This window comes from Hemitrygon akajei, chromosome 10 (assembly GCF_048418815.1).
Source record: "Hemitrygon akajei chromosome 10, sHemAka1.3, whole genome shotgun sequence".
Lineage (NCBI taxonomy): Eukaryota > Metazoa > Chordata > Chondrichthyes > Myliobatiformes > Dasyatidae > Hemitrygon > Hemitrygon akajei.
The window spans coordinates 138,270,712-138,295,352 of record NC_133133.1 but is presented as its reverse complement, the minus strand read 5'-3'; the positions used below and the strand labels follow the sequence as shown (position 1 = coordinate 138,295,352).

Sequence of the window (24,641 nt, the reverse complement as noted above, 5' to 3'; positions counted from 1 at the left end):
CACACAAAAATGCTGGAGGAACTCTGCAGGTCAAGCAGCATCTATAGAAATTAATAAACAGTCAATGTTTCAGGCCGAGACCCTTCTTCAGGACTGAGAAGGGGAAAGAAGACAAGCTAGGTGATAGGTGAAGCCAGCTGGTTGAAAATAGTCAAGAGCTGGAGAAGAAGGAATCTGATAGGGGAGGAGGGAGGATCATAGGAGAAAGGGAGGAGGAGGAGACCGGGGGTATTGATCATTGTTGGTCCACATCACTGTCTGTCAGTATCACTGCAGTTTCAAGTTCTATTATCCGATCTTCAAAAGTCAGCTTTCTTTAATGTATTGATCTTCATCACATTGCCCTCCATTATTACATGTTTTTGCCCAGCTGTTCCTCTACTCTCAATACACTGCAATTCGTACACCCCAAAGTGTGAAAAGTCAATGTAGTAACTCTTTTGAAAAATGTTCAAGCTTATTCCTTTACTGTGCCTCTTCAATCCAATTTACATCAGCATAGAATCATGAGTCAATTCAACTTTTTGCTCTAGTCATTTCCTAAGTTTACTGGTGCTTTTTTTCCTTTCTCTAGATGCCTATCACTAGTTGATGCCCTGACGATTATGACTATGATGATGCCTGACCCATAATTTATTATCTCTAACCATACAGATTTTATTTTTGCTCTCAGTATAATTGTACTTTTTTTTCACTACTGCCCTTCTGCTATCCCAGAGGAGTAGCTTCTCTTTTATTTGACCCTTTTTAAACACATTAGACCCTGCAAACAATTCTGTCCATCTCTCAGTAATCCACACTATTTTCACCATATTAAAAAATGAATTTGTATTCATACACGATGCTTACCAACATTGTCACACATTTGTAAAATCGAAAACGTTGAGCTCACATCCAAAAATTCACATTGAACATTTATTATATCTAAATCTTCATCCAAAATCAATTTTGCAATGAAAACCATGAGAATGCATTACGAAAACATAAATTCACCAATTCAAAATTAAGCAAAATTCTTCATTACGTATGCAGAAAATTATAAGGCACAAAAAAACTATTTCAACAAATTTCAAAATACATTGTTTTGTAAAATGCAATCCACTAGGCAAGAGTTAATTGCTGTTAAAGTCTGATTTGAGAAGATATCCTCCTTAAATGCACACCGTTTTAAAAACTGGCAGAAAACCAAACTGCAAGCCGTAACTCACTTATCAGCTTCAAAATTGGCCTGGCTCACGTACAAATGAAAGACGATAATTTTTCAGATTGATGCTGAGGTGACCCAAAACTTTATTTCTGTAATAAGACTGTAATATCACTGTATGTAATAAGACTGTAAAAGCTGCCATACTCTGCCAGCAGTTTCTGACATATCGCAAAAAGCTTCAAAGTGTGTTGGGCAGGACATGAAGTGAAATAGTCATAACTTTTGAGGTCTAAATTTACACAATACATTTGTAAAATTAATAAAACGGTCAATAACCAACGCAATGAACTCTTTAAGAACACAACCACTGTTCTAAATAGTTACTACCACCTTTTATATGAACACAACTACCACAAATAAAAGCATAAATACAAGCTTTGCCATGAAATAAACTGGGATGTAACGGAATTTGAGGCACTGCTTGCAGCCAGCATTAAGGTTCTCATAGGAGTCACAAAAACATCCCCAGTGGAAGGGCATTTCGAGGGTTGAAAGTTTTTAACAACAGGGGGTGCCAGACAGATCGTTTCTTTAAACAAAATTGGACCATCCAAAATGTTGCACTAGTAATTAGTATTTGAAGTAATTAATATAGTTTTTTTTTAAAGTAATATTGGAGGAGAAATTACTCAAATTTTGATAAGGGGAAAAGAGTTTAGTAAATGATCATCCATCAGGCTTCAGAATTATAAAATTTGTGAAATATAGAGACAAAATGAGAGCTCAAAATGTACATGCTACAAATTAATTAGCCTTATTAAAATGTCTCAGCTTTGACATCTGGAAACCACTACTATATCAGTTCAAAGTAAACCACAAACATAGAAACAACCAATCAAAATTGAATTTATTTATCAGTCGTCTTTCTTCACAGATTTCACTACAGGTTGTAAAAAATACTGCCATTGAAACGGCCAATAAACGAAAACCTTATCGGCAACACCCATATCCCAAGCATTATTTTTAAAGTGAAGAAGTATTAACTTTTGCTACAATTATCAAGTAAAAATGTTGAAGAAATTGCACTAACAGCAAGCATCGTGTTATACCTTTGTACCCCTTGCATTATTTTAACCGACTGAGTTGAAGAGAGATTCTGAATTTTTTTTTGCTGAAAAATAGAGCAATAAAGCACCGGAGACGTTTCCTTTCCCACTCATGGCCAGGTTGTCTTTTTTTTTGCATTCCCTCCCCGCTTTACTGACATTAATGCTATAGCACGTCTGCCTATTCCTATCAATTCTATGATTCCCAGCTCTTCACTCCCTGTGATGGGGAAAATTATCCAGACTGTGAGCACCCTCTTTATAAATCGGCTTCAGACTGACTTCACTACGGGTAGAACGTGCCGTTTCGTTGTCCACGTTGCGAGTTAACGCAGCCCATGTGGCTGTGCCACACATTACAGTGCACGAGTTAATTACTAAGGCTAAACTACTGGCTGCAATGAATATGATTTATTTGCTTGCAGTCAACGTTTTATCCAATCCTGTTGGGTGCTGTAACCGATGCACAATATGAGCAACGCCTTTGCCCAGAATGCGACCCACAAACCAACTCCCGCTGCTCTGCAATCACTTCCAGTACTTTGTTTTGGTTACTTGCACCGAATTTTTTTTTTGTCCTCTTTCGTTTCGTTTCTGCGTCTAAAGCTCACTTTCGCCCGCCCAAAATAAAAACAAAACAAGAGTGGCACAGCAGCTTCAAGTTGAACCCCAGGAGCCGTTCCCGCCGCTTTTTGCTACGGAAGGAATCGGGGGCAGACTCACCGTTCGGTTCCTGTTTACCAGTCGCTTTCCAAAGGCAGGACGGGGGGAACCCGGAAGCAATCGGTTTATTGCGAGTTAGACACGTGTTTCGCTGGGCTAGAGTTAGAACAGTGAGCTGTTGCCGTCTAGTCAGTGTCCTAGTCCCGCTGAGAGGCTGCAGAGAGACAGAAATGGAAGTACGAGTGCAAAGTTGGATGGGGCAATGTTACTAAATCAGATTTTCCTTTCCAAAAATATGCTGTATTCATAATTATTTCACTAAATACATTCGGGACACGTTATTTTACGCATTTATTGAACCAAGCAATTCAGCGCAATATGTATTTTTGAATTGTTTGGTACAATAAATTGAATACTTTGCAAGTCTTTAGCAGGCTATCGGCTTCTTGCTTGTTAAATCATGAAATCCAAGTAGCACCGTTTCAAACTTCAAGATCCTGGGCGCCATCATTCCACAGCACCTCATCAATAACAAAAACGTTCAACAGGGGATGTACTTCTTGCAGCAGATGGTAAAATTCCATCTTCCCCACACCATTCTGGTGCAATTCCACACTGCCATTTTAGACAGCATTCTCAAGTCACCCATTAATCTCTTGGTTCCGTGAGCATCCTGACAACGTAGTGAAAACAAAACTCTCAGAAAAGGTCATTGGTTGCAGTCTATCATCACTTTATGTGTCCAGGATAAAGAAGTGAGCAAGAAAAACTTTGCAGACACTGCCTTTTCCAAAAGCTCCCTTCTGGAAAGTGTTATAGGGCTATTAAAATAAAAACCACAGCATTTTAAAAGTTTCTTCCCCCAGACAGTTAATCTGATCAACTATTCTAGTTACTTCCCCCAACTCCTCTATTTCCTTAGTCACTGTAAACCACACTGTAAACACTTAAAGTTACTTTTTATAATGCTGCTTGCATTGTAAATACATGTTGGCATGTATGTATACACATTTAACCGAGTCATAGTCATAGAACATTACAGCATAGAAACAAGCTATTCTGTCCATCTAGTCTTTGCCAAACCATCAATCAGCCTAGTCCCATCAACTTGCTCCTGGACCATAGCCCTTCATACCCCTCCCATCCATGTACCTATCCTAATTTCTCTTAAATGTTCAAATCAAACCCTCATCCACCACTTGCCCTGGGAGCTCATTTCACATTTTCCCCACCTTCTGAGTGAAGAAGTTCACCCTCATGATCCCCATACAAATATCACCTTTCACCCTGACCAATCATCTCTAGTTCTAGTCTCACTCAACCTCTGGAAAAAGTCTGCTTATACTTACCCTATCTATACCCCTCATAATTTTGTATACCATTATCAAATTTCCCCTCAATCTTCTAAATTCTAGGGAATAAAGTCCTAACCTATTCAACCTTTCCCTGTAACTCAGGTCCTCAAAACCTAGAAACATCTTTGTAAATTTTCTTTGCATTCTTTCAATCTCATTTACATCTTTCCTGTAGGTAGGTGACCACAACTGGGAACAATACTCCAAATCGGTCCTCACTAATGTCTTATACAATTTCAACATAACATCCCAAAACATGTACTCAATAGATTGATTTATGAAGGCCAATGTTCCAGAAGCTTTCTTTGTGACCCTATCTACCTATGATGTCACTTTCAAGAAATTAATGAACTGTATTCTCAGATCCCTCTATTTTACCACACTCCTCAATGCCCTACCACTCACTGTGTAAGACTTACCCTGGTTGGTCCTCCCAAAGTGCCACATCTCACATTTGTCAGCATTAAGTTCCATCTGCCATTTATCAGCACATTTCACGAGCTGTTGCAAATTCCACTATGGGCTTTGACAGTCTTCCTCGCTATCCACTACACCCCCAATTTTGGTGTCACCTGCAAATTTGCTGATCCAGTTTACCACATTATCATCCATATTGTTGATATAGATGACGAAAAAAGAACCCAGCACTGATCCCTGTGGCACACCATTCGTCAAAAGCCTCCAGTTAGAGGACAATATCTACAGGCATTCTCTGGCTTTTTCCATGAAGCCAATGTCCAATGTCTAATCCAATTTACTACCTCATCTTAAAATCCAAGTGACTGAAACATCTTGACCAATCTCCCATACAGGATCTTGTAAAAGGCCATGTAAACAACATCCACTGCCTCGCCTTCATCAACTTTGCTGGTAACTTCCACAAAAAATTCTACAAAATTGGTCAGACAGGACTTACCATGCACAAAGCTGTGTTGACTATCCTTAGTTAGTCCCGGTCTATCCAAATGCTTATACATCCCATCTCTTAGGATATCTTCCAATAACTTTCCTATTACCGATGTCAGGCTCACCGGCCTATAATTTCCTGACATATTCCGAGATCCTTTCTTAAACAATGGAACAACATCAGCTATGACGAATAAACTCTTCTCAGGCTTCCAGTCAGTTACAAGTAGCGTTTTGACGACAAACTCTGTCATTTTCATCACACAAAAGTGGCCGAGCTTGTCACTGAAATGTCAGTTATAATCAATACCCGTACCCAGTTGGAAGCTTGAGAAAAGCTTATTCACCAGGAAAACATGAGATCCTTTTTCAATATTAGCTATCTTCTAATCCTCCAGCACATCACCCGTGGCTAAGGATGTTTTAGATATCTCTACTTGGGCCTCTGCAATTTCTGCACTAACCTCCCACAGGGTCCGAAGGAATACCTTGTCAAACCCTGGAGTTTTACCCACCCTAATTTGCCACAAGACAGCAAACACCTCTTCTTCTGTAATCTGTACATGGTTCGTGACCTCACTGCTATATTGGTTAACATCGATAGACTCTGCCCATCTCCTGAGTAAATAAAGATGCAAAAAAATCCATTTAAGACTGCCCCATCTCTTTCAACTCCACACATAGATTACCATTCTGATTTTCCCGAGGACCAATTTTGCCCTTTGCTATCATTTTGTTCTTAATATATCTGTAGATGCCCTTGGGATTCTCCTTTGCCTTGTCTGCTAGAGCAATTTCATGTCTTCTTTCAGTTCTCCTGAATTCCTTCTTTAAGTGTTCTCTTGCATTTTTGTACTCTTTAAGTTCCTCATTTGTTTCTGCTTGTCCATATCAGCTATGCACCTCCTTTTTTTCTTAACCGTGGCCTCAATAGCTCTGGAAAACCAAGGTTCCCTAAATGTGTTCTCCTCCCCTCTTATTCTATAGGAACATACAACCCTTGTACTCTCAAAATTTCACTTTCGATGGCTTCCACTTAACAAGTACACCTTCACCAGAAAGCAATCTACCCCAATCCACACTTGCCAGATCCTTTCTGCTACCATCAAAATTGACCATTCTCCAATTTAGAATCTCAACCCAAGGACCAGACCTATCATTTTCCATAATTATGATCACTAGATGCAGAGTGTTCTCCAACACAGACTTCAGACACCTGCCCTGTCTCATTCCCCAATATGAGATCTAGTATGTTACTCTCTATAGTCCAATCTTCTATGTGCTGATTAAGGACACTTCCCTCAACACATTTGACAAACTCTTTCCCATCCAGCCCTCTTACAGTATGGGATTCCTAGTCAATATGAGGAAAGTTAAAATTACCTACCATCACAACCATATGCTTTTTGCAAAAGTCTGTGATCTCTCAACAAATTTGCTCCTCTAAATGCTGTGTACAGTTGGGTGGTCTATAATATAATCTCATTAACATGGTCATACCTTTCTTTTTCTCTATTTTACGATAAAGCATCATTAGATAAACTCTCCATTCTGTCCTGACTGAGCACTGCTGTGACAATTTTTTTCCTGACTAGTAATACTAATCCTCCCACTCTATCACATCTAACACAACAGAACCCCAGAAAATGGAGCTGCCAATCCTGTCCCTCCCATAACCAGGTCCCATTAATGTCTACATTGTCATAATTCCATGTGCTAATCCATGCCCATAGCTCATCTGCCATCCCTACAATAATCCTTGCATTGAAATACATGCAGGTGAGAACATTAGTCTCACCAGGCTCAACCTTTCAATTCCTGTCTTTGTATATCGGCTTAACAATATCTTTCTCCACAACTACTTCACTTTCTGTTTTGGCACACTGATTCCCATTCCCCGAAACTCTAGTTTAAATCCACCTTCCCCATGGAGCACTAGCAAACCTTCCCACTAGAATATTAGTCCCCTCCCCATGCAGGTCATGTTATTCCATATCCATACTTCTAAATTTATTTTATATAACTTCTATTCTTTTATAATTGTTGAATGGTGTTTATATTGCATGTTTCACCAACACACCAGAGCAAATTCGTAATGCATGTAAATGCGTATGGTGAATAAATTTAATCCTTGATCGAGTATGAGAATCTGCTTGAATCTGTTGGAACTTTGGAAGAGCTCTCCAGTTAGAATTGGTTTATTATTATTGTGTGTTCTTAGATACAATGGAAAGCTTTTGCTGGAATACCATTCAGTCAGATCACGTAATACATAAGTACATCAAGGTAGTTAAAAAATTAAACAGAGTGCAGAATATAGTGTTGTGGCTGCGGAGAAAGTGCAGTGCAGGTTAACAAGTAAAGTGCAAGGGCCACTAAAGATTGGGCGATCAAGAGCTCAACTTTAGCAGTTGAGAGGACCACTCAAGGAGTCTGAAAAGAGCAAATAAAAAGCTTTGAATAGCGACCAATCAACATTTGGGATTGATTAGCAAGAGCAAGTTAAAGGAAGGCCATTGTTGCAGCAGCTGTCATCTTAGTGGTCAAAGTCAGAATGGTGACCTTGAGGGTTTAGCTCTTTGAGGTTTCTATGAAGAGAGGCTTCGCTTGGAAAAAGCAAAGAAAATAAAAGCTCTAGATTATTTTTTCTTCCTTCTCTTCTTTAGGATAGCAGAGATGCCAGGCAGGATAGTTGAAAGCTCCTCTTGCGGGATATGGCAAGGCAGAGAGACCGCCAGTGTCCCTGATGACTACAACAGTGAGAAGTGCATCCAGCTGCAGCTTCTGGCAATCCATGTTAAAGTACTGGATGGACTCCAGACCATTCGGGAGGCTGAAGAGTTGATAGATAGGACATATAGAGAGGTAGTTACACTCATGGTGTAGGACACAGGAAACTGGGTGACAGTCAGAAAGGGGAAAGGGGTTAAGGAGCCAGTGCAGAGCACCCCTGTGGCTATCCCTCTCAACAGCAGGTGTATCACTTTGGATACTGTCGGGGAGGGATGAGCTAACAAAGGAAGATCAAAGGTCTCTGGCACTGAGTCTGCCTTTGTGACTCAGTAGGGAAGGGGAGAAAAGAGGCATGCTGTCGTGATAGGGAGTTAGGGAAATGGTCAGCAGGTTCCATGGGCAAGAACAAGACTCCCGGATGGTATATTGCCTCCTGGCTGCTAGGGTCCAGGACATCTTGGATTGAGTCCTCAGCATTTATAAGTGGGAGGATGAAAAGCCACAAGTCACGGTCCATATAGGTACCATTGACATGGGTAGCACAAGTGACAAGGCTCTGCATAGGGAGTTCATAGAGTTAGGTGATAAGTTAAAGGGCAGGACTTCCAGGATTATGATCTCAGGATTGTTATCTGTGCCACATTCTGGTGAGGCCAGAACTAGGAAGATTATTCAGTTTAATACGTGGCTAAGGAGGTGGTGTAGAAGGAAGACCATAAGATTTCTGGATCATTGAGCACTCTTCCAGGAAAGGTAGGACCTGTATAGAAGGGACAATTTGCACCTGAACTGCAGGGAGACAAATAACCTGGTGAGAGGGTTTGTTAATGCTGCACAGTGAGGTTTAAACTAGAGTTGCCGAGGGATGAGAACCAAAGTGCCAGAACAGTTAGTAGAGAGGTTATGGAGGCAGATGTTGGTAAGACCTCAGACAAAGTTAAGAATCAAAAGGTCGAGCATGGTGTGGCTAGTTGCCTGAGCTGCATATACTTCGATGCAAGAATTATCATAAGAAAGGCGGATAATAGTACTGAAGATGAGGAAGTTGGTTTACAAACAGAAGCAATGTGTAGTGAGGAGAAACCACCGATAAAGCAAAATTGCAGACAACAGGACGAGTTGCAACTTAAAGGCAGACAAAATCGAAAAGGGTGAATACAGGACTGAAGGTGTTGTATTTGAATGCGCGTAGTATACAGAGTAAGGCAGGTGAACTTGCAGCACAGTTGCAGATTGGCAGGTATGATGATCCTGCAAGGGTTTCACAATCACGTCTGAAAGAAAATTATAGCCGGGAGCATATTGTCCAAGGATACACATTGTACGGAAAGGACAGTCAGGAAGGCAGAGCGGCCAGCATTGCTCTGTTGGTAAAAAATGAAATCCAATCATTAGAAGAAGGTGACATAGAGTCAGAAGGTGTTGAATCATTGTAGATAGATCGATGCAACTGCGAGGGTGAAAAGACCCTGATGGGAATTGTATACAGACACCCAAACGCTAGTAAGGATGTGCCCTACAGATTACAACAGCAGATAGAAAAAGCACAGCAAAGGGGCAAAACTACAATAGTCATAGGGGACTTCAATATGCATGTTGATGGAGAAAATCAGATTGGTGCTGGATTCCGGGGCGGGTTTCTAGAGTGCCAATGAGATGGCTTTTTTAGAGCAGCTCATGGTTGAGCCACTAGAGGATCAGCTGTTCTGGATTGGGTGTTGCACAATGAACCAGAATTGATTAGACAGCTGAACGCAAAAGAACCCTGAGAGGAAGTTATCATAATATGATTAAATTCACCATGAAATTTGAGAAGGAAAAGCGAGATCACAAGACCCTGCAGCAAATAGTGAGGTCAGCTGAGAAGATCATCGGGGTCTCTCTTCCCGCCATCACGGACATTTACACTACACGTTGCATCTGCAAAGGAAACAGCATTATGAAGGACCCCATGCACCCCTCGTACAAACTCTTCTCCCTCCTGCCGTCTGGGAAAAGGGACTGGAGCATTCGGGCTCTCACAACCAGACTATGTAACAGTTTCTTCTCCCAAGCTATCAGACTCCTCAATACCCGAAGCCTGGACTGACACCTTGCCCTACTGTCCTGTTTATTACTTATTGTAATGCCTGCACTGTTTTTTTGTGCACTTTATGCAGTCCAGTGTAGGTCTGTAGTCCAGTGTAGCTTTTTCTGTGGTTTTTTTATTACGTAGTTCAGTCTAGTTTTTTTGTACTGTGACATGTAACATCATGGTCCTGAAAAACGTTGTCTCATTTTTACTATGCACTGTACCAGCAGTTATGGTCGAAATGACAATAAAAGTTGACTTGACTTGACTTGACTTGAAAAGTCCGACGTACCAGTATTACAGTGGAAGAAAGGGAATTACAGAGATATGGGAGAGGAGTTAACCAGAATTGATTGGAAAAGAACACTAGTAGGGATGAGCAGCAATGGCTGGAATTTCGGGAAGCAATTAAGATGGCACAGGATATTTACATCCCATAGAACAAGAAGTATTCTAAAGGAAAGATGACACAACCATGGCTAACAAGAGAAGTCAAAGTCAAAGAGAGGGCAAATAATAGAACAAAGATTAGTGGGAAGTTAGAGGATGGGGAAGCTTACAAATACCAACAAAAGGCAACTAAAAAAGTCATTAAGAAGATAAAGATGGAATATGAAAGTAAGCTAGCCAATAAAATTAAAGAGGATACCATAAGTTTCTTCAAATACATGAAGTGTAAAAAACAGATGAGAGTGGATATTGGACCACTGGAAAATGATGCTGGAGAGGTAGTAATGGGGGACAAGGAAATGGGGGATGAACTGAATAAATATTTTGCATCAGTCTTCACTGTGGAAGACCCTAGAACAGGGGTGGGCAAACTTTTTGACTTGTGGGCCACAAAGGGTTCTAAAATTTGACAGGGGGGCCGGACCAGGAGCAGATGGACGGAGTGTTTTGGTAATACACCTCATAAGAAAAAATAAAATATCATGGGATATGTAGAAAACATGTGCTTTAATTTCAATTGAAAATGAACAAATGCATTACAACAAAATATCTGTCTTTGAAGTCCCATGGTATTTAGTTATTTATTGAAATGACTTTTAAAACACTGAAAATTAAATGAATAAAATACAGCTTTTTTTAATAGTAACAGTTATTATTTTAAAGCACTGAAAATTCTGTTATCCTTCAAGATATTATCATCATCACTCTCCTCCTGACTGTCTTTATTTCAAAAACTGTAGGAGATGCAGGTTTACTTGTCCTGCTGCTTCTTATTCAATTGTCCCCTGTGCCAAAACTCAACAACGACCAGCACAAGGACAGAACAGTGACAGCGCGCCAGTATGCGGAGCGCGTTGTTTGATCTGGAGCGCATTTTTTATTTTGAGAACGTACGTGCACCTGCGCACTACTCATGTCCATCACTTAACAGAAATGACATGTAACATGTAAGGCTTATTGAAAAAAATATTTTCAAATGCATTTTTTACATAACACAATGAAGAAACATTTTTAATTTCAGTGGGAACAGTGTTGTTGGTCTCCCTTTTTAGCCAGCACATCAAAGTCTGGATTTAGTTTTGTTGTGGTGATTCTCAGGATGGATCTGAGGTGTTGGTCAGTTAACTTGGATCTGTGGTTGGCTTTGTTGATGTTCATGACGCTGAACGCCTGTTCACACAAATAGGTCGAGCCGAACAACACCAGCATCTTCTGTGCCGTCCTCCGGAGGTTTGGAAACACCTCTTTACCAAGTGAAGCATAAAAGTCATTCAGTTTAAGAGAGTTGAACTTCTCTTTTAAGACGGGGTCAGACTGAAGGTCGATCAGTTCCAGCTGTAGCTCCTCTGGTGCTGTTTCAGGATCTTGTGACAGGGGACAGGCCACCAACTGAAGTGACTTGTCAATTTTTTCAAAATCAGAAAAGTGACGGCAGAATTCTCTGTGCAGCGCATCCAGTGACTCGCTGTATTTTTTCACATTTGCGCCGGCCTCTTCCACCGTGGCTAGTGTGGGAAAATGAGTGAATAACTTATTCAAAATTTGCCTGGAGAAAAAAGCCAGCTTGGATTTAAAGGCTTTCACGTTTGTGTACATGTCATGCACAAACTGATCCTTCCCCTGTAGCTTCACGTTCAGTTCATTCATGTGTGAAAATATATCCACAGCAAAGGCAAAGTCACAAAGCCAGCTCTTGTTGCTCAGCTCAGGAAATTCGCCGGCCTTCCTCAGTAACTCCAAAAATGCACCGATCTCCTCTTTGAGCTCCCATACTCGTTGAAACACTTTGCCCAAACTTAACCAGCGGACATGGGAGTGATAAAGTAAGTCCTGGTGATCCGCATCAGTTTCCTCCAGGAACGTGATGAACTGACGGTGCTGAAGTCCCCTTGCACGTATAAAGTTGACAAGTTTTACGACAGGATTCACAACATGATTCAGCTGTAATACCGATTTACATAGAGATTCCTGGTGGATGATGCAGTGAAGGAAAATAACATCCTGGTCAGGATTTTCATCTTTCACTTTATTCTGTATTCTCCTCAGCAGGCCGACATTTTTCGCTGTCAAATTAGGAGATCCATCTGTGGTGACGTTGATAAGCTTACTCCAATGGAGCTTCATATTTTCGATGACAGCAGACACCCGGTCATACAAGTCCTCTCCCCGTGTTTTTCCTTTCAGAGACTCCATTGTCAAAAACTCCTCCGTTATTTCAAAAGTATTGTTAATTCCTCGGATAAAAATGAGGAGCTGAGCAGTGTCTTTTACATCGTTGCTTTCATCCAGTGCTAATGAATATAACGTGAACGACTCTGCCTTTTTATTTAAGTCGCTGGTTATATCTTCATCTATCAGTTCCACACGGCGAGTCACTGTCCTGCGTGATAAACTGATTTTTTCAAATTTGTCTTTGCTCTCCGGACACAATACACCTGCTGTCTCCACCATACATTCTTTTAAAAACTCGCCTTCAGACAGAGGCTTGCTGGCCTTTGCTAATTTGAATGACAGCATAAAACTCGCCTTGGTACTTGACTCATGAATGGCAGTTTGACGGTGAAAAAAATTTTGTTGAGCCTGTAAACTAGCTGCCAACCTCTGAGCATTAGCTTCCCGTTCTTTCGTTGACTGGTTGCTAGCATAGTTGGCATGTTTTGTGGCAAAGTGACGGCTGATATTATATTCGTTAAAAACCGCCACAGTCTCTTGGCATATCAGGCATACAGCAGTTGATCGGTGTTCAGTAAAAAGATATTTAGTTGTCCACTCCTTATTAAACACCCGACATTCTCTATCCACTTTTCTTTTCTTAGCTCCACTCATCTTTACAGAAGGGGTGAGAGGTCAAAGAGTAAAGCGCAAATGTGGAATAATACGCTGCACCTCAACAAAGGTCAATGTATATAGAGTGCATCATCTATTGGGAAAACGCCAGAATTGCGGGGAAAAAACGTTAACAAGGTTTATTAATATAATTTCATCAAGTTCTGCGGGCCGGATTAAAAAGCTTAACGGGCCGCATTTGGCCCCCGGGCCGTAGTTTGCCCATGCCTGCCCTAGAAGTATGGTGGGAGCTCTAGGTGTTGGGGGGGGCATGAAATGTGTGAAGCTATCATAACTAGACAGAAGGTCCTTGGGAAACTGAATGATCAGAAGGTAGATAAATCACCGGGAGCAGATAGTGTACACCCCAGGGATCTGAAAGAGGTCATGATAAAATGGGCCATAGTCAGCATGGTTTCCTCAAGGGACCTGACAAATCTGTTGGGATTCTTTGAAGAAGAAACAAGCAGAATAGATGTTGGAGAATTGGTTGATGTTGTGTACTTCAATTTATAGAAGGCTTTTGACATATTGCCATACGTTAACAAGCTAAGAGCCCATGGTATTACAGGAAAGATTCTAACATGAATAAATCAGTGGCTGATTGGCAGGAAGCAAAGTGTGGGAATAAAGGAAACCTTTTCTAGTTGGCTGCCAGTGACTAGTGGTGTACCACAACGGTCTGTGTTGCAACTGATTCTTTTTATGCTATATGTTAATAATATTGATGATGGAATTGAAGGTTTTGTTGCAAAGTTTGCAGATGATGTGAAGATAGGTGGAGGGGCAGGTAGTTTTGAGGAAGTAGAGAGCCACAGAAGGATTAGGAGAATGGGCAAGTAAACGGCAGATGGAATACAGTGTCAGGAAATGTATGGTCATGAACTTTGATAGAAGAAATGAAAGGATTGACTATTTTCTAAATGGAGAGAAAATACAAAAAAAAAAACTGAGGTGTAGAGATACTTAGGAGTCCTTGTGCAGATTTCCTGAAGGTGAATTTGCTGGTTGAGTTTGTGGTGAGGAAGGCAAACGCAATGTTAGTATTCATTTCAAGAAGACTAGAATATAAAAGCAAGGATGTAATGTTAAGAATTTACAAAGCAGTGATGAGGCCTCACTTGGAGTAACGTGAGCAGTTTTGTTCCCCTTATCTCAGAAAGGATGTGCTAAAACTGGAGAGAGTTCAAAGAAGGTTCACAAAGATAATTCCAGAATTGAACGGCTTTTCATATGAAGAAAGTTTGATGGGTCTGGGTTTGTATTCACTAGAAGAATGAAGGGTGACCTCATTGAAATCTATTTAATGGTGAAAGGTCTTGATAGAGTGAATGGTGGGAGAGTTTAAGACCAGAGGACACAGCCTCAGAATACAGGGGCATCCTTTTAGGACAGAGGTGATGAGGAATGTCTTTATGTATGAAAGTCTTTATGTATATTTAAAGTGGAGGTTTATAGATTCTTGATTGATCAGAACATGAAGGGAAATGGGGAGAAGGCAGGAAATTAGGACCAAGAGGAAAATTGGATCAGCCATGATGAAATGGCAGAGCAGACTTGATGGGCCAAATAGCCTACTTCTGCCCCATTGTCACAACCACATATTCAGCAGCGCAATAGATACGGCAATTGTGCTTGCGAATGAGCATGTGTCAGCTAATTATTGTTTAATCGTGATAGTATTTAACTCCATACTCATTGTAGTGTTTGTCAAGGCTTGGACAGAGCACAGCAGCACTTCGCTTTTGTTTGCATCGGCCTCGTCTGAGCAACTGGGCTGTCGAGTCAACTGACTCTGAAGACAGGCGGTATTCGTTTAGTAATTAGATATTCTTTTCCACCACAATGTAGGCTTTGTTTCTCATTTGAGAGTTTTAGTTAACAGCCCTGTTTGGACTAGCGTTTATTGTTTTATTTTCCCTTTAACACTGTTCGCATTAAAGTTTTGTGAACTATCCACCCGCTTCAGTGTCTCTCAGTCCGCACTTGGGCCATATTCGAACCCGGTGACACCTATATCATGGTCTTATGGTATTAGGAGTAGGATAGAAACTGTCCTTGAGTGACAGATTGTGCTTTCATGTTTTTTTTATCTTCATCTCTGAGGATTTATCCTAGGTTCAACATACTATTCAGTTACAAAGAAGACACAACAGTGACAATGGCTATGTCTCATTAGGAGTTTGTGGAGACTTGGTTTGTACCATGGAGAGCATCCTATTTGCATTCTAACCAGTTGCATTGCAGTCTGGCAATGTTCCCCTTAGTTTTTTTTTACAGCTGCATGGATCAACTATTGCTCTGAGCATGAAATTCTTACACAGCCTGAAAACAGCAGGTCGCTGAATTGTATTGAAAATACACGTGGACTAAGATGTTAACTGTCCTGTGCTATCATCAGTTGATCTGCCACCTGTCCTCAGGAGTTTCGACCCGCTTATGCTCAAGACTCCCTCGAGGTGGTGGGCCAGCAGTGCTAAAGCACAACCTCCCACTGATGAGCTTAAAAACTTGGCATCTGCCTCTATCAGAGTTGTTGGTCGCTTCCATCCAACAGATAGTCTACTCTTCAGGTATCTACGCAGCTACTGAAGAGTTTACAAAAGATGGATACACTGTCCGACTATCTGCCCCTCTGGACGTACTTAGTCCACACCCATGATGATCCTGCCTCTGCTGCCTCAGCTACAGCCCTGCTGGTTGACTTGATCTCTCTTCTAGTGAAGCCAAGGTCAGGCAGCCACTTCTGGAAAATGAACGCAATAAAGCCACGGCATCCTACTTCGAATGGATAGCATGAGACCTTCCACCCTCTGTCTCTGCACTCTGATCTTAATTCTGCATACTTGGTTAACTTGCGCTCATGGGCTTCATCGATGTTGTCTTCCCAGGGGACTGTGAGTTCACCAATAACCACTTCTCTACTGGTGTCAGACCAGATGATTATATCTGGACGCAATGTGGTGAAAACTATTTGCTCTGGGAAACTGCCTTTCCCATCCAGGTCGGCCTTGACAGACCAATCATTGGCTGAAGAAAGTATGCTTGATCGTGGACCTGCACTGTACACCCTTGACTTAGAGCCTTCTTTCACAAATGATATGCGATGTTCTGTGCAGCATGGGGCATGAGATAAGTTGTGCTGCAGTACTCTCTGCTCAACCACTTCTGTTACAACTTTGAGAATGTTGTTATGTCTCCAAGTGTACATGCCGCTGGAAAGATTGACTCTGTATGCACTCAGAATATGCTGATGTTCCCTTCTTGCCACAAGCAACACACCTGTCTGTCTGTCTTTAATATTTTTTGTAAGATGCATACTATGAATATTTAGAATGAAAATTGAAAAATTTTATACTTTTGATTTTAGTTATTAATTGAACGATATAAAAAAACAATACAACAAAGAAAATCTTACACATTTCATAAACTTTTTCTCAATTCAAGTTGCTTTTATTGTCATTTTGACCATAACCGCTGGTACAGTACACAGTAAAAACGAGACAATGTTTTTCAGGACCACGGTGCTACATGAACAATACAAAAACTACACTGAACTACGTAAACCAACACAGAAAAAAAACTACACTAGACTACAGACCTACCCAGGACTGCATAAAGTACACAGAACAGTGCAGACATTATAATAAATAATAAACAAGACAATAGGCACAGCAGAGGGCAGTAGGTTGGTAGTTTGATGGCTTGAGAGAAAATCTGTTACATAAATAATCAGCTGAATGGCAACGCCTGGGATTCCGTCCGTTTCTGTACTCAGGCCGAGTATTTCGTTGCCACAGATGCAGTCCAATTCTCGTCTGTCTTTATTACAAATACATTCTCTATAAATGCCATCCAGATTAATACAGTATTGCATCCAGATGAAAGATGCATTTTAATCCACATAAGATCATTCAAGTGTTCCACTTCTCATCTGCTTCTGGATTTACATTTCATTGAGTTCGTCAGACTGAGTCCAGGTTCACAATGAGCTCTAGAAGTTGGCCACCAGTTTATTAACAATGAGTTTACAACTCCCATTCTGTGTTAATTACTACGATTTATAACAATGTTGTAACTTTGAAACACTAACAATGTAGATTTTGAAGTTCTGAAATGTTTCAAAGTTAAGGTTGTGGTACATTTTCTTTTGAAAATTTATAGATGATATTCATTAACATATAATTTATTACAGGGTATTTCACAACTATTTTCACGTTATATAAAATAAAATTTCAGCAGCGCAGAAACAAAGGCTATGAGCAAGGGAGCATTTCACTTACTGTGCAGGTGTGCACCCACACAGCTTAGAAGGAACAGTGATCTGTTATGGAGGGGCCACTGCAGAGAAATGGAAAAAGCTGCAGGAAGTTGTGAACTCAGGCAGCTCCATCATGGACACTAGTCTCTCCAGCATCGAGGATATCTGCAAAAGGCAAAGCATCAGAAAGGTGGCATCTATCATTAAAGACCCCCAGTAGCCAGGATATGCCCTCTTATCAATGTCACCATCAAGAAGGAGGTACAGAAACCTGAAGACACACACTTAATGTTTGAGGAACAGCTTCATCTCCTCCGTCATCAGATTTCTGAATGAACTATGAACCCATGAACACTGCCTCATATTTTTTTTCTCTTTTTGTACTACTTACTTAATTTAATTTTTATATATTTTTATTGTAATCTGTAGTTCTTATTATGTATTGCAATGTACTGCTGCTGCAGAACAACACATTTCACAATGTATGCCAGTGGCATTAAACATGATTCTGAATATTCTTAAATATTGAATTAAGAATTTTTAAATATTTTATCTTTCACCCTTAACCTTTAGTTCTAGTTTCACCCATCTCACTGGAAAAAAACTGTCAATGTCTGACTTCTTCCTTCCTTTCCTCAACTTCTTCTTCTCTATCTCGTTGAACGGGTTAGTTACTGATATCTATTACAATCTATTGACTCGGACAGAAAATGCAAATACAACACACACCTCAGCTTTTCTGCTGTCTGGAGCTGGTGTCATAAACAAAGGCAATTACAAAGGTTAGGAGGCAGAGCTGGCTAAAATTGGCTGGCAGTATATATATAATAAATAGGAAGTGACAGACTATTAATAAAACATTTTTATAGTTTTTACTTAAGATATATTCCGGGGCAGCACAGTAGCGTAGTGGTTAGCACAATGCTTTGTATTACAGGTGACCTGGATTCAATTCCCATCACTGCCTGTAAGTAGCTTGGTCATGTTCTCCCCACGAACACGTTGGTTTCCTCCGAGTGCTCCAGTTTCCTCCCACAATCCAAAGACATACTGATTGGTAGGTTGGTAGGTCATTGTAAATTGACCCATAATCAGGATAGGATTAAATCGGGGGATTGCTGAGCAGCACAACTCAAAGGGCCAGAAGGGCCTATTCCACATTATATCTCAATAAATAAAATAAAAGTATTCCTTTGAGAAATAAAGACTCCATGAGAGGAATGATCAATCTGTGACTAATCAAAATAAAGATGGATAAAAAGGGATAAATGTTGTGGATATGTGTGGTAGGTTAGATTAATATCTAGCAGTTAAGTGCCGTCTTTTTTACCTAACACAGAAGATCTCCAGGATCATTTTGGTAGCGGTATACATTCCACCTCAGGCCAATGTCAATCAGGCTTTAGATGATCTGAGCAATGGGATCAACATGCACGAAACAGGGCACCCTAACACCTTCACCATCGTTTTGGGAGATTTTAAACAGATCAGTCTGAAAAAAAATCACTAAGCAATTACCATCAACAGATCACTTGCAATACCAGGGGAAACAACACACTGGACCATTGCTACACCACCATCAAGAATGTCTACCGTGCTATTCCACGCCCTCACTTCAGGAAGTCTGATCACCTGATTGTACTTCTGCTCCCTGAGTGTAGGCAGAGACTGAAGACTGCCGCACCAGCAGTGAGGACCAAGAAGGTATGGACAAGGGAAGCACAGGAGTGTCTACAGGACTGCTTTGACTTGGTGGACTGGACTGTATTCAGGGATTCATCTTTGAATCTGGATGAGTATGCTGCAGTTGTTACCGACTTCATTAAAACCTGTGTGGATGGATGTGTGCCCACAAAGACTGCACATTCCCAAACCAAAAGCCATGGATGAACCAGGAGGTACGTCGTCTGCTGAAGGCTAGATCTGTGGCATTCACGTCTGGCAACCCAGGCCTGTACCAGAAAATCAGGTATGATTTGCAGAGGGCTATTTTAAGGGTGAAGAGACAATTTCAAATGAGGTTGGAGGTGACATCAGATGTACGACAACTCTGGCAGTGTTTGCAAGACTACTTCCTACAAAGCAAAACCCAAAGGCATGAATGACATCGATGCTTCACTATCAGATGAACTCAATGCCTTCTATGTCCGCTTTGAAAGGGAGAACACAACTACAGATGTGAAGATCCCTGCTGCACCTGATGACCCTATGATCTCTATCTCAGAGGCAGATGTTAGACTGTCTTTAAAGAGAATGAACCCTCGCAAGGCAGAAGGTCCTGATGGAGTACCTGGTAAGGCTCTGAAAACCTGTGCTGACCAACTGGTGGGCATATTCAAGGACATTTTCAACCTCTCACTGCTATGGGCGGAAGTTCCCACTTGCTTCAAAAAGGCCTAAGAAGAATAATGTGAGCTGCCTTAATGACTATTGCCCAGTAGCACTCACATCTACAGTGATGAAATGCTTTGAGAGGTTAGTCATGACTAGACTGAACTTCCACCTCAGCAAGGGCCTGGACCCATTGTAATTTGCCTATCGCCAGAATAGGTCAACGGCAGCTGGAATCTCAATGGCTCTCCACATGGCTTTAGACCACCTGGACAACACAAACACGTGTGTCAGGATGCTGTTCATCAACTATAGCTCAGCTTTTAATACCATCATTCTCACAATCCTGATTGAGAAGTTGCAGAACCTGAGCCTCTGTACCTCCCTCTGCAATTGGATCCTCGACTTTCTAACCGGAAGGGCACAGTCTGTGCAGATTGGTGATAACATATCCTCCTTGCTGATGATCAACACTGGCGCACCTCAGGGGTGTGTGCTTAGCCCACTGCTCTACTCTCTCTATACTCATGACTTAGTGGCTAGGCATAGCTCAAATACCATCGATAAATTTGCTGATGATACAGCCATTGTTGGTAGAATCTCAGTTGGTGACGAGAGGGCATACAGGAGTGAGATATGCCAACTAGTGGATTGGTGTCACAGCAACAACCTGGCACTCAACATCAGTAAGACAAAAGAGCTGATTGTGGACTTAAGCAAGGGTAAGATGAAGGAACACATACCAATCCTCATAGATGTATCAGAAGTGGAGGGAGTGAACAGTTTCAAGTTACTGGGTGTCAAGATCTCTGAGGATCTAACCTAGTCTCAACATATTGATGCAGTTATTAAGAAGGCAAGACAGCGACTATACTTCATAAGGAGTATAATCTCTTCAGATTTGGTATGTCAACAAATACATTCAGAAACTTCTATAGCTTTCTGACAGGCTGCATCACTGTCTGGTATGGGGGACTACTACTTTGGACCGAAAGAAGCTGCAGAGGGTTGTAAATTTAGTCAGTTCCATCTTGGGTACTAGCCTACAAAGTAGCCAGGACATCTTCAAGGAGCGGTGTCTCAGAAAGGCAGCATCCATTATTAAGGACCTCCAGCACCCAGGGCATGCCCTTTTCTCACTGTTACCATCAGGTAGGAGGTACAAAAGCCTGAAGGCACACACTCAGCGATTCAGGAACAGCTTCTTCCTCTCTGCTATCCGATTCCTAAATGGACATGGAACCCTTGGACACTACCTCACTTTTTAAATATATATTATTTCTGTTTTTTTCACAACTTTTAATCCATTCAATATACATATACTGTAATTGATTTACTTATTTATTATTATTATTATTATTATTATTATTATTATTTTCTTCTATATTATGTATTGCATTGAGCTGCCACTGCTAAGTTAACAAATTTCATGACACATGCTGGTGAAAATAAACCCGATTCTGATCTGAATTGAAATGCACTCCTTGCTACCACACTGGTTTGCAGAATGAGACCATAAGACCAACTCCAATTTTCTCTCACATCTCAAAGACATGGTAGCTGGTATGTTAATTGGACACTGTAAATAATTCCTGATTGGTGAAGAGCTGAAGGGCATTTGAGAGAGAATTGCTTACAGGGAAATCATTAGAGGAGCAGAAATGATGGAATTGTTGGAATTGTTCTGGAGCGCCAGTATAGACTTGAAGGGGCAAATAGTCTCTTTCTGTGTTGTAAGGAAATATGAGCTATGAAAGAATGGTGTTAGTGATTCAGGAGTTAAGGATTACCTGAATATGCTCAGCATCTATTCAAGTGAGAACCAGTTTTCAGTTCTTATGTAAATTGCAGGCAGTAATTAGTTTAAAACCAAAAGGTCAACTTTGTAAACAAACTGTGCTATATACAGAGTACAGGTTAGTCAGAGATACAGTTTGCAAGCTGACATGACCATGAGATGATCTTGTATGCAAAAGCAAAATGCAGGACAAGGGGATATGTCAATTGGCCTGCATCAAGCCAGACAACACCATCAAGAAGTTATTGTTGCATCAGTGTGAGCTTCTAGACTGGCACATCAAACATGGACATGGGCATATTTGTCCTTTCTATAAATAATGAGAATACTTGTGTACTCATAAACACAAGAGATTCTACAGATGCTGGAACACACACGAATGCTGGAGGAATTCAGCATGTCAGACATGTTGACTTGCTAAATTTCTCCAATATTTGTTGTGTATTTGTGTACTAGACCGTAAGCCCTCACAATTTTGGGTGTTCTGGCTCTGTCCTCAGAAGCCTTTTGACCAACCATGTGAATTATTTTGTCTCAGCAAAGGCATTTGAATATTGCAAATTGTCTTATCAGCTGTGGTGTGGTCCTATTTTAAATATATGATTCATAAACCCATTTGTCAGACTCAAATATTTCTACAAATTGATCTAAATGAATTACAAATATAAAGCAAAATAATTTATTGCATAAGTATTCACCCCCTTCAAGTCAGTATTTAGTAGATGCACCTTTGTCAGCAATTACAGCCTTCAGTCTGTGTGGGTGGGTCTCTATCAGCTTTGCACATCTGAACACTGCAATTTTTCCCCATTCTTCTTTCCAAAACTGTTCAAGCTCTGTCAGATTGCATGGGGATTGTAAGTAAACAGCCCTTTTCAAGTCCAGCCACAAATTCTCAATTGGATTGAGGTCTGGTCTCTGACTTACCACTCTGGGTCATTAACTTTGTTGTTTTTAAGCCATTCCTGTACAGCTTTGCTTTATGCTTGGAGTCATTGTCTTACTAGAAAACAATCTTCTCCCAAGTCATTGTTCTCTTGCTGACTACCATCAGGTTTTCCTGCAGGATTTCCCTGTATTTTGTAGTATTCATTTTACCGCCTACCTTCACAAACCTGTCAGGGCCTGCTGCAGTGAAGCATCCCCACAGCATGATGCAGCCACCACTGTGCTTCACGGTAGGGATGGTGTGTTTTTGATAATGTGTATAATCCAAACATAGCATTTGGTCTGATGGCCAAAGAGCTCAATTTACATTTCATTAGACCATAGAACCTTCTTCCAGCTGACTTTAGAGTCTCCCACATCCCTTCTGGAAAACTCTAGCGGAGATTTCACGTGAGATTTTTCAACAGTGGCTTTCTCTTTGCCACTCTCCCATAAAGTGGTGACTGATGAAACATCCAGGCAACAGTTGTTGTATGTGCAGTCTCTCCTATCTCAGCCACTGAGCTTGTAACTCTTCCGGAGTCGTCATAGGTTTCTTAGTGGCCTCCCTCACTAATCCTTTTCTTGCAAGGTCACTCAGTTTTTGAGGATGGCCTGCTCTAGGCAGATTTACAGCTGTTCCATATTCTTTCCATTTCTTCATGATTGATTTAACCATATTCCGAGGGATTATCAGTGACTTGGAAATTTTCTTGTATCCATCTCCTGACTTGTGGTTTTCGATAACCTTTTCGTGGAGTTGCTTGGAGTGTTCTTTTGTCCCCGTCGTGTAGTTTTTGCCAGGATACTGACTCATTAGCAGTTGGATCTTCCAGATACAGGTGTATTTTTAACTATAATCTATTGAAACACCTTGACTGCACACTGGACTCCAAAAGCAGATCTCTACTTATCTAATTATGCGACTTCTAAAACCAATTGCCCGCATGAGTGGTGATTTGGTGTGTCATTTTAAAGGGGGTGAATACTTCATTCAATCAATTACTTTGTGTTTTATATTTGTAATTATTTTAGATCACCTTGTAGAGATTGATTTTCACTTTGACTTGAAGGAGTCCTTTTCTGTTGGTTAGTATATTAAAAAAAACAAATTAAATCCACTGTGATTCAATGTTGAAAAAAAATAAAACATGATAACTTCCCAGGGAGAATACTTCTTATAGGTACTGTATCTGAGTTCAGGGAGATTCCATTGACAATGTCTCTAAGAGGCTGCTTGTTGAGATGAATAAAGATCTTTTATATCAAACAGCTTCAGTTTCTGAGTAACTCAGTCCACAGTTACGTCAAACCGGACTAAAGGCTGATAGTTCTCCTGGACACAACTGCCAGCATCCTAGGGTCTTAAAAATGGCTGTAGAGATAGTAGGTGCATTGGTCGTCATCTTCCAAAATTCTCTAGATTCTGGAAAGGTCCCTGTGGCTTGTAAAACCACAAATGGCCTTACCAAGAAAAGAGGGAGCCAAAGAGTTAAAATCTATAGGGCAGTTCGCTAAACATCTGACTGTAGAACACTCTCTTTTAATTCAGCCACACTCAGAAATACACCACTGTCTCATGCTTTCTCCATCAACGGCATGCAAGCCACAATACTGATCAACAGGACTATGGTGCAGCCATTCTCGGTGAAGACTTATGTTAAGCAAGGATTTCTCATCGCCCCGATCTTACCTTGGCTGGATTGTTGCCTCTCACTTCTGACTGAAGTTCAGTGGGAGTGAAGCTAATCATTAGAACTAACAGAACCAAGGTAACTACACTCCAAAGCTCAGTAGTCAAACTGCGGTGTGGAGACAACACTGATGCTTACGCATGCTGGAGATTTATAAAGTATTTGTCAGACCTCATTTAGAGTATTGTGAGCAGCTTTGGTCCCCGTATCTAAGAAAGTATGTGCTGGCATTGGAGAGGATCCAGAGGAGTTTAATGAAAGGGTTAATATATGAGAAGTGCTTGATGGCTCTAGGTTGACTAGAGTTCAGAAGAATTATGGGGGGGATCTCATTGAAAATTATTGAATATTGAAAAGCCTAGATAGCATGGAT

General features: G+C 40.8%; 1 protein-coding gene across 2 annotated transcripts in view; it reads right to left on the bottom strand.

Annotated features, from left to right (window-relative positions):
• pot1 (protection of telomeres 1 homolog) overlaps positions 1-3,026 on the bottom strand; it is a 381,260-nt gene extending 378,234 nt beyond the window's left edge. For both annotated transcript variants that reach the window (XM_073059088.1, XM_073059086.1), the window contains exon 1: positions 2,977-3,026. The gene's annotated coding sequence lies outside the window, so the exon portion shown is untranslated. The remainder of the gene's footprint in view (positions 1-2,976) is intronic.
• Positions 3,027-24,641: the final 21,615 nt, after the last annotated feature.